The sequence below is a fragment of the Parasteatoda tepidariorum genome, chromosome 2 (genome assembly GCF_043381705.1).
Source record: "Parasteatoda tepidariorum isolate YZ-2023 chromosome 2, CAS_Ptep_4.0, whole genome shotgun sequence".
Lineage (NCBI taxonomy): Eukaryota > Metazoa > Arthropoda > Arachnida > Araneae > Theridiidae > Parasteatoda > Parasteatoda tepidariorum.
Window position 1 is genome coordinate 101,054,527 of NC_092205.1, and position 11,072 is coordinate 101,065,598.

Consider the following 11,072-nt stretch of genomic DNA (forward strand, 5'->3'; position numbering starts at 1 on the left):
TACATAATAATACGCTACATAAATATACACTTAAAAGAAGAAAGAAGGAAAGAAAAGGATTCCTCTTAACTTTCCTATTTACACCAATTTCTTTCACTCTGCTCATTATAACATAATTGTCGACACGTGGAATTCCGTTTTATTCCTACACTCCTTCCATTCTATCAGCCAATGATAAGAGAGTATTTCAAGTGACGTCACATCATAAACACCAATGGGAGGAGGGTCATGAGTGTTCACAAAGGATGAGGATCAGACGGAGGAAAAGAGGAGAGGAAGAGAGGAAAACAAACGGCGATCCCAAAGAAGCACGTGGCTTTTTTCTTTCCGATGGAACCTTTTACTTTTCTGTTCAAAGGTAGGTCGGATTTTTCCCTTCTCTATTTAACTTAATTTACGGAGCATTTTGTTTGTTAACTTGAGAAAATTATTATCATTTTCGATCGCATATAAAGTAATTTTTTCTTTTTATATGTGTGATCTGAGAGGGGATATTCTAGTTCGCGAAAACAGTGCATGAATCTTAAACAAAAATTATTATTTCTGATTTTGCCAATGCTAAAAAAAAAGGAAGTTGATTTGCTGGAAAATGTTGAGTGCAAAACAGTGTTAAAATATTTCTAATATCTGCAGTGCTCAAACTTATATGGTAAAAATAATGAGAGATTACAGTTAAACAGCATTAAAAAAACATTGATTCTAACTTCTGTATTGTTTATCAAAAATAAGCTGTCATTATAATTTAAGTACTATAATGTAACGAAACACTAATATAACAAAAATACTTCCTTGTTTTCAATTTTTGTAGTTTTGAAACAAAACGTGACTCTTCTAATTGGAGAATACAGCGTATAACACAATTTCAAAAATACTATCTCTAACTTTCCCAATGTTACAAATGTGATTATTTTAATTAGAAAGGTACTTTGATATTATCCCGTCGACCTTTCAAGGTTGCGAAAATGAGTTAATTCTTTGGCGCCATCATAATGAAAAGGAATTTCCAAAATAACACATTCTAAGCACATAAATTTATCACATGATAATAATAATAATAAAATAATAATAACCGAAAAATGTAGGCGTAAAAATACGTAATAAAAAGTGTAATAAAAGGAATCGAAGCAAAGTAAAAACTCATCTTTTGTTTTAAAACTACACGTTGAATTATTCTTGAATCCAACCATATATATTATTATAAATCATTTTGGCAGCAGAAAAGCGGAGTAAAAACGAAATATATTTCAATATAAACAGCGGAAACAGATCACAATATAAACAGCGGCTCAGAGGATAGAGCGTTCGCCTTCTAATGAGATGAACCGGGCTCGACCACATTCCCGGATAGGTGCACCGACCACAGTGATGACGTGAAATATCCTCAGTGGTAGAAGGATCATGGGTTAGAGTCCCCTTGCCGTCAGGCTAACCGTGGGAGGTTCTCGTGGTCTTCCTCTCCATGTAGAGCAAATGCGAGTTAGCTCCATCAAAAAATCTTCCACGAGAACACATTTCTCCCAATACTCGATTCAGGAGTTTCCTTGTCTTCTGGATTGGGTTCAAAATGACATGGTTAGGAATTGAACATTAGTCGTCGTAAACCCATAAATTTAGGTCAACTATTCAACAACGGTTATAAAATAAAATAAAAAATAAATATGATAAAATTTGCGGTTATTGGCGCGAAAGTTACCCTTTAGCGATAATATCAGGTTTGGCGAAAATGGTCGACTGGATAATCCCAAAGTACCATCAGAAATTACGGAGCTTAACACCTTTACAAAAATACTGTTAATCATTCGAATGTTAAAGAATATGACAATTTTGTTTAGATCATACAGTTTACTATACCAGTATTAAAAAAATTCTTAAAAGTAAAAATAATCAATCAATCAATCTGAAATCACTAAGAATTATTCTTATCACTAATTATTTCTTCCGATTCTAAAAAAAAGTAACTAGAAAATACAGTGTAAACTTCAAATTTCTGCAATATATGTAAGAAATCTAACGATGTTGTCAAAGTTTTCGATTGTTGTCCGTACATTTTTATTAGAGCCCCTGAATGATAGTATAGGAGCCTTAATTTTTATGGGTCGGAAAATCACGTGGTAAGATCCAGCTTTTCCTCATTCATTTCCATATTGTTTTGGTTGTCATTAGCATCAAATTAATAAGTCATAAGTTTTTTAATAAATATTTTCGTATCCCTAATTTAAAAGTTATTTTCCTGTACTGCTATTATTACGCTTTTAGTTCAAGAGTTTAGCTGCTATAGAATATCTAGGTAGAATTTTTTAACTATATTTTATTTCAAATTTTCATCTTATTGAAATAAAAATTTCAGAGACTTAATGCAAAATAATAAAATTATGCTTACATATTTTTAAAAGTACATAAAAAGAACGTAGCATTTTCAATTTATTTTACTATGTTCTCCTCTTAAGCTTTGAGTTAGCTTCTTTAAAAAAGAAAAAGGTTTAAATTTCAATGGGTGAGAAAATGTTGATGAATTATGCACACACTATCTTGAAAACAATTGTAACTTGAATTGGAATCAGGTACAAAGTTTCCTGTTTAAAATTACGAGCCTCCGTTAGTCTCCTAAGACGTAAATTCTAACTTTTGCAGCCAGAAAACAATTGAAACTAATACTGCCATCATAAACAAGACTCTAGAGGAGATACGAGTACTCTAACTAATGATGTAGTGATCGCAATTTCAATTGACGATAAACATCAAACCTGTGTCGATAATATGCCGATAAAACCTGTTTTGTACTGATCAGAAAAGATTGAAATTTAGCATTATCTTCAAGTATAGCGTGATAAGCAAAAAGAGGTCGAAATTCGAATTAAAAGATTCCAGCCCTAACAAAGACGAAAGTGAGTTAGTAAAAACGTAACTAATGTATCCAAAATAATATAGTATATTCATTCAATATAAGCATTTTTAGAGTCGTTCTTAAAACTGTACAGTGGACATTAATATGTTGCCCTAAAATTGATAAGTTAATTTGTTTGAAATAAAAATTCCTGGCTTTTGTTTTTACTTTCTAAAAATGATTTATCTTTAAAACTATAAGAGTTGTAAAGTAAAAGAAAAACTATTATTAAACTTTGTTCGTACAAATGACAAATTCATCATTATTATTACGAATTAACCACACAAAAGAAAAGAAGTTATTTTCTTTCGTGTTCACTGTACGAAAATGAGCCATAGATAACTTCATAAAGAATAGTCATGTTGAGTTGATTTTAAGTTTAATGCTTGAGTCGTAGATAACTTCAGAATGAATTCAAGCTTTGTTGTGGATCAACCAAATTTTGAATTTACGACTACCAATGATCAATTCCCTAGATTTGTAATCTTAAACCCAATCCAGAAGACAAGGGATCTCCAGGATCAAGTAATGGGAGAAATTTGCCTTCGTGGAGGACTTTTTTTAAGGAAAGGACCCACATTTACATTACATGGAAACGAAAACCGCAAAAAACCTCCGTCATTTAGCCTGACCGCAAGGGGACTTCAACCCATGATCCGTCTACCACTGAGGCTGGCGCGAGGTGGGTGCGGAATTTGTATCGATCAGCCATTGCTGAGATTCGAACCCGGAATACGTCATTTGGTGGCGAGCGCTCTATTCCCTGAGCCACCATGGCCGGCCCTGTTTTAAGTATATCATAGTTTTGAGTATTAAGTTGACTTTAAGTTAACTTCACGAAGGAGAGCAACATTAGCGACGCCTCAAATACCCGTTCATAGTTTAAGCACATTCACAAATCACACAACAGGAGATAAACACAAAGAGACATCCATGCCCGAACAAGATTCGAACCCGAGACCATTGGCTTCGTAGTCAGGCATCCTGACCGCTCAACCAACTAGCTGGCACCCTAATAAAAAAGGGACGCTTCACTCTAAAATATTTCATTCCGTTTAAATCAGGGATGGTCAGCCCTGTCATAAGTAAGAGTGCCCCTGTCATTAAAAAAAAACTAATTTTAAATGGCATTTCCAGAATTTTTAATACATTAAAAATATTAAAAGATGTTATATAAGCTTATTGTGGTACTTTTACAATAATGACGCTTTTTTACATGTCTACACAAGCCTGAAAATGCATGTAATTCCAATAAATAAATAAATCCATGTTCGTCGGAGTACTGAAAATTAAAAAAAAACGTAACATAATAAATAAACTTAGAGGTTAATGATTTATGTATATTGTTAATAAGAATTTTAAAGGTTCAGTCAGTTTTAGATATTGAATAAAAACTAATTACTTAAGCCATTTAATTCTAAATATTGTTTAAACAGTCAGTGATTAATAGGGTATTTAATTATTTTTTAAACCAAGTTTTTGGATTAGTTCTTGATGATACAAGCAAAATTAAGGGGTATTTCAGTTACCCTTGAAGGATATTTTGATTTATGTTCATCGTAATAAAACAGTAACTCACAATAATGCTTTGATCAAAACCTACAACAACCAACCTACAACAAAACCAACAAACCAACAAAACTTCCTGGCAACCAAATCGTGTAAAATGCTTGTTTGTACGATATTCCAAAATTCAGTATGGTTTGAGTATTAGGATTTTTAAGGACTTTGACAAAGTTCCAGAGAGTGCCATTTTTATTTTTTCGAAAATAAATAAATGTTTTAATTAGTTCCACTGTTAAAACACCTAAGTGACTCGCGTGCTGCCGTCTATGATTTACATGATCAAATGCGAAATGTATCGGATTAAAAAATAAGAAAACTGACATCGATTCTTAAAAAAATGATTTGATAACTTATTTATGGATTCATAAAAAAAAATTACACTCAAACAAGCATTCAGAAAATAGCAAACGATAGTTAGCTATTTTCTGTTCATGACACAAACTATACTTTTGCGTTTTCTAGACAACCTAGACAATTTTAACTATACTATTTGTCTTGAAGTATGTAATAGATATTTCCATTTTTTAAATATTTCTGTCATTACTATTTCTTTGCAAAATTTTGTGGAAAGTTGGTTTAAAATTGCCGGGAGTAAAGACACATTAAATTTTGATAAAAGTTATTAAGAACTATTGAATGAAAGTTATTAAAAACTAATTGTGAGAAGCAATAACGCACTAAAAAAGACTTTAATACATTCAACTCTGTCAGTGAGATTTTTTTACATCCGTCGAATACACGTTTTTTATTGCTTATTGCAAGTTTTACTTTTCACATGCTAGAAATTGTCATCATTATTTAATTAATCTAAAAAGAAGTTCTCAAATTAAACTCGGGTACACATTATGTTAAGATTTTTAACATAAATATGAAAGAAAATAGATTTTACTTCAAAATGATATTGGCGAAAAAATAAATATTAAGTGTCATAAAAATAAACACTTTTTTTTTTCATTCCCTCATTATTTCTTTCCATTACAGAATTTGCTTTAACAACGTTGAAACTAAATGAATTACATTTTTGACATATAATGATCGAGAATACTTGCTTTAGTAATTATAGAAGCAAGTGCTGTTGTCAAAATTAATAATTCTTTCCTAACTGAGAAAGTTACATTTATTTGATTATGGAGGGTATAAGCCAGAATATTTAACGACTACCCTATTTCTATTTAACAAATGAATGGCAGAAATATCAAAATATTGATTTAAAATAGCAGAAATGTTTAATTTGTTTTGAAATGTCCTTTTCAGTTATCAGAAAACTGTTTAAGGATGGTTATTAAATCATTATTTATCAATTAATATTGAAATGTTTAATCATTTAAATCAATAATTAACTTTTATTGGTTTGCATGATTTATTTGAATAGTATGAAATTACAATATGGTGATTGTGGTACTTCAGCTACCTGCCAGAAGCGAATTAGTGCACGTCATTTTCGTGCAGTAAAATAATAATACTAAATTAGAAAATCCTTCACTTAATTCTTTATAACGCAGTGGGAAATATGCTTCCCACCATTCATTTTTAACAATAGAAAGACTGAAGTACCTATATTGCCCAAAAGCAGTCAAAATGTGAATGTCATTGTGAAAAAATAACTAATGTGTAAAAAAATTTGTTTAAAATTAATTTTTAATATTTTTGATATTATTTTCAGTTATATAACAAGTTATTAGTAAATATCAACAATAAAAATAATTATGAAAGTCACAAAATTCTAGAAAATTGTGTCACTGTACATCACTGTTTTTCTAATTGAAATTAAAAGGCAGTCAAACTGACTTCCTTGGGCAATCTAGTGTTAAATGTCGAAGAGAACTATTTTTCAACTTCTGTTTTCTGTTACGATCTGATAAACACTTCCGAACGTAAAGAAATGGCTTTGTTTATATAAATGGGGGATTACATTAAAGGTTTGCGTAGGGTCAGGAAGAGATGCCAACACAGAAAAAAAGCTATTTTCTCCTGCTCGTTATGAATTCGTTCATTTGATCATTTTCTCATCCAGTTTATTTGTATAATAAATACAATGCTTATAAATTAGATTATTTATTAGCGCAGAAATTCAAGTTTATGGCTAGTCATTAATAGGAAGGCTAGTTTTGAATGTTAGTTTTATGGCTAGTTTTGAATGCTAGTTTTATGGCTAGTTTTTGAAAATCCCACCCACCTTCCCACCAGAAAATAGTGGTCTTAAACATCTGAATAAATTTTAGTCATAAACTAGATGAATTTCCTTACATAAATCAATCTCAATCATCAAAATTTTTTATCATAAGGGCATTAGAAAAAAAAATTCTCTTTAGAGGGTTAAAATAATAATTAACTATTAAAAGCGCTGAAACTATCAGCTCTCTAACATCGGTACCGACCATTATGGTTTAAATGGTCTGATGGTCTGGGTAGCCATCATGGCATACCGACCTTTATGTGTTCTATAAAGGTATTCTCTCAGGTCAGCGGTAAAGGGACGAGATCCTTACACCCTATGGGAGACTTTTCCATGGAGTATATGGACCGAATTTCATCGTTATGAACAATAACCGCTCGTTCACACTGAACAAATATCGGAGAATATTCAGTGATTAGAGAGGCCTGCGATTTCCCCTGACCTTAATCACATCGAATATGTAAGGGACGCTCAGGACCAGCTCTATTGGTCAGCTTAAAAGTGCCTTGGTACAAGAGTGGGTGCGGTTGTGCCACAGAGATTAATAAGAACTCTGGTAAACAGTATGAAGCACCGATGCGATAAATATGTAGCTGTTAGTGGCCATCATACACCCTATTAGATATGTTTTTCTCTGACTCATAGTGTACCGGTCAACTGCTGTGCTGGACAACTGACCAGTTTTCTTATTAAGGGTACATGTTTTCCCAATTTTGTTTACTTGGCTTTAGATTGGATGATGTTTTGGCTACGATTGGTTTTATTTACGTTATTAATTTCTTTTTATTGCAAAAGAAAAACCATATGTCCTTTCAATTGTTTTCACCGTTGTATATTTATTCAGATTTAGATTATTTCTAATGGACAGTCCATAAATTATGTCATACTTTTTTTTCAATATTTTTGATCCCCTCTTCCCCAGTGTCACAAAGTGTAACACTACACCCCATTGTCACTCTATACATAAACAAAGCCGACATTTAAACATTCAAATTCGTTCGATTTCGGTTGTCAGAGGAAGCAGAGACAAAAATGAAAGGTAATTATTAAATCGTTTCATCAGACAATCAAACTGGTTTTGACTTTTTTCATTCCATCTACATGTCTAGTGATTCGATAGTCTTCCATTAGTATTTTTTTTTTTCATATCTTATCCCTAGGGAGATGTTTTTTTCCTCTTCCTATCTCAGATATTGATTTGCACCCTTTAATGTTTTTAATCACTTTTGACAAAAATATATATTAAAGGGTGGTCATTACGGGATACCCTGTATATTTATTGAGAGCCCTATTCTACGGCCCGAGTTTGGGCGGGAATCCAGATAGAATCTCTTAATTCTTTTCTGTCTTTTTCCTTTTCCATATAATCATCGGATGAAAAAATAAACGAATAGAGGCTCATAATTCATAGGAAAAAAAGGGGTCCCCGAGACTATGTCATCGTTTGAGATCTCCCGTCTCACTGATTAGGGGAGAGAGGATCCAGTGTTTTTCGTCTGCCTCCCCCTCGTTCTTCCAGATTGCTCTCCACCCCTTTTCCTCCTTCTATTTCTGGCAAAGAACAAAATAAACAGAGAAGAGAAGAAAAAGAAAAAAAGATCTCCGAGATGAGAGTGTGAGGGAGAAAAAAAGGAAGATTTGGACCTCATCTCATCAGGAAAAAGTAGATGGATCCTTTGCTGTTTCTGATGAAGGAAATTAAAAGGGCGTTTATTGGAGATTCTTTCAGCAATAGAAATAGCTTTCTCCCCTTTTTTTCTTCCTTTTTTTTTATCCCTAAAGGGGGAATTTAAGCACTCCGATAATCATTTTAGCTGCAACCTGTTGGGGAAAAAAAAAATACTTTTGCTGTTTCCGATTTGTTGTCAAGAAACTGTTACTTTCTTGTATCGAAAAAATACCATTTATATTTTCTATAAGATGAGTGATAAAATTAGTTTTCTTATATTTTTAAAAACTCTAATTTTTTTTAAAAGGCATTTTACACATTGAATAGCTTTAAAACCTAACCTCCTTTAAAAGGCAAAATATTTTGTATATTTGATGGCTTTAAAACTCAACTTTCTACAAGCGACAAAAATTTTTGTAGTCTATGTTTGAAACTCAGCATTTTGTATATTTGATAGTTTTAAAACTCTGTGTTCTACATAAGACAAAAAAATTTGAAGTTAAGGTTTGAAACTCAGTCTTTTGTATACTTTATAGCTTTAAAACTCAACTTTTTACAAATGCCAAAATATTTTGAAGTCTAGCTTCGAAACTCAATATTTTGTATATTTGACATCTTTAAAGCTTAACTTTCTACAAAAGACAAAATATTTTGTAGTCTGGCTTTAAAACTTAGTCTTCTTCAGTAGATAAAATATTTTCTAAGCTCAGAAAATTGCCTTATTAAGGAGAAAATATTTTGTGAATTTATATAGATTTAAAACACAAGCTTCGTTAATAGCTTTATTGTATTACTCTTTTAAAAATATCCAGAATAATAAAAATTATACTTTATTGAAAATATACAGATCTCCCTTCAAAAATATACAGAAACAGTCGACATGTTCCAAGAACTGAAAAACAGGTGCCCATTTTCAAAACTTGCCAGACATAAATGAAAAGAATCAATTTTTTTTTATAAATATAAAATGTTAAATTGCGAATGAAAAATGGAAAAATGACGTTGAGAAACATAACTAGAAAAATCACAGTAGCCGGGAGAGAAAAGAAAAAGAAAAGATGAAAGTCAGATAAAGAAAAACCAGAGTGTCCCAGCAAGGCGAATCAGAGCAAAATCCATTGCTTTGAAAAGGTGTTGAGGAATTAATGTCGTTAACAGGGGAATCAGCGTTCATATGGAAAGAAAAAAAAAAAAAAAAAAAAAAAANAAAAAAAAAAAAAAAAAAAAAAACAAGATTCCAAGATATTTAAGATGAGTTGGTGTGATTAGGGTAGAAATAATTTTGGCATTGTCGATATTGAAATTACATCTAAGATTCCAACAATGTGCTGCAATTGATCATTTCTCGTATTCTTGATAATGGACGTCTACTTTATCCGATGTAGTAGAGGTCGAACTTACAAGAAATATGATAAATACCAAAGCGATTATCAAACTAATAGGATCTTTAAGAGACTTAAATTTAATTTTGGTAATATACCTCAAAAGTGACTTTAAAACCGAAACGGGAAAGGATATTTGCAATTTTATAACATACCGGAAGAAGAAAAAAACGATATATTTCGCATAACTCTTGTTTCTTCTCATTCACATTTGGCAAGTCTTGGAAATGGGCGCCTGTTTTTGAGCGCTTGAAACATGACGACTTATACCTCCAATTTATATATTTTTTGAAGTAAATGAAATTTTTAATCAAGTAATATCTTACAGCTACATTTTATTGGGATTATTTTTTTAACCTTTATTGTACATTACCCAATTCTTACTGTGTGTTACATAGCCTTTCTTATAAAAAGCAACACGGTCTTTTTTCTTTTCAAAGTCTTAACAAACACATTTACAAAATTATAGCAAAAGGACACGAACAATAATATATATTCTCTGTACCAAATTTCAAACAACAGTTTTTGTTTTACAAATGAGATGCATATTGCAACTCAACTTAAAATCTAGGATTGAGCGAGGCGTTCAGAATAAAAACGGCACTCCAGCGTATGAAATATAGGATGCCGCGAACAATTCGTTGTGGGCACAGTTCGTCACGGCAACAATTCCTCTAGGGCAGTATTCGCCGCAAGCACAATACGTCGTGGGGACAATTCATCGCGAGCAGTTCTTGTTTCATTTCAATGAAATACATCCATTTACCATAATTCTTTTGAAATCGGTGAATGTTGACAATCACATTGTCGCTCTTTGGTAAATGTAACAAATGTATACTAGGTCAAGTTAAGTGTCACTGCCCGGTATGCCCTACACTGATGTTTTCTAAAAATCAAATGGCACTGCCCAGTATACCTTACACTGGTGTTTTTTTAAGGTTCAGTGCCTCTGTCCGGTATACATTAGCCCTGTATGCCTTAAACTGATGTTTTAAGGTCAAGTGTCACTGCACGGTATACATTTGCAGGGCTGATTGTGCTCCGGAAAAAATCCGGATTTCCGGATTTTTCGTTAACCGTAATCCGGAAGTTTCCGGAGATCGAAGGTTCAGATGTTTAAAAAAATCGGTGATCACAAAAGATTTCGGAAATCAAATTTTCAAAGGTGGAACTTAAAAACGCAGTTTATTTTATTTGTTTATAAGAGAGCTACTTTATAAGCTTATATTCAAGATTAATATTCATTTTTTATCAGTAAATAGTTATTATAATCATAAACTCAAGAAAGAGAGACATATTTGTAAATTTCAATTGCTTCTCCAGGTCATCATAGGTATGTGTAAAATTTTAAATATATTTTAAGTAAACTAGGAAATATTGAGAAAAAGGAAAAAA

At 31.9% G+C, this 11,072-nt stretch overlaps 1 protein-coding gene across 1 annotated transcript in view; it reads left to right on the forward strand.

The window, feature by feature from the left end:
- Positions 1-234: 234 nt before the first annotated feature.
- The window catches only part of LOC107455742 (protein hunchback-like), a 66,692-nt gene continuing 55,854 nt past the window's right edge, over positions 235-11,072 (forward strand). Inside the window, exon 1 of the mRNA XM_071187735.1 lies at positions 235-358. The gene's annotated coding sequence lies outside the window, so the exon portion shown is untranslated. The remainder of the gene's footprint in view (positions 359-11,072) is intronic.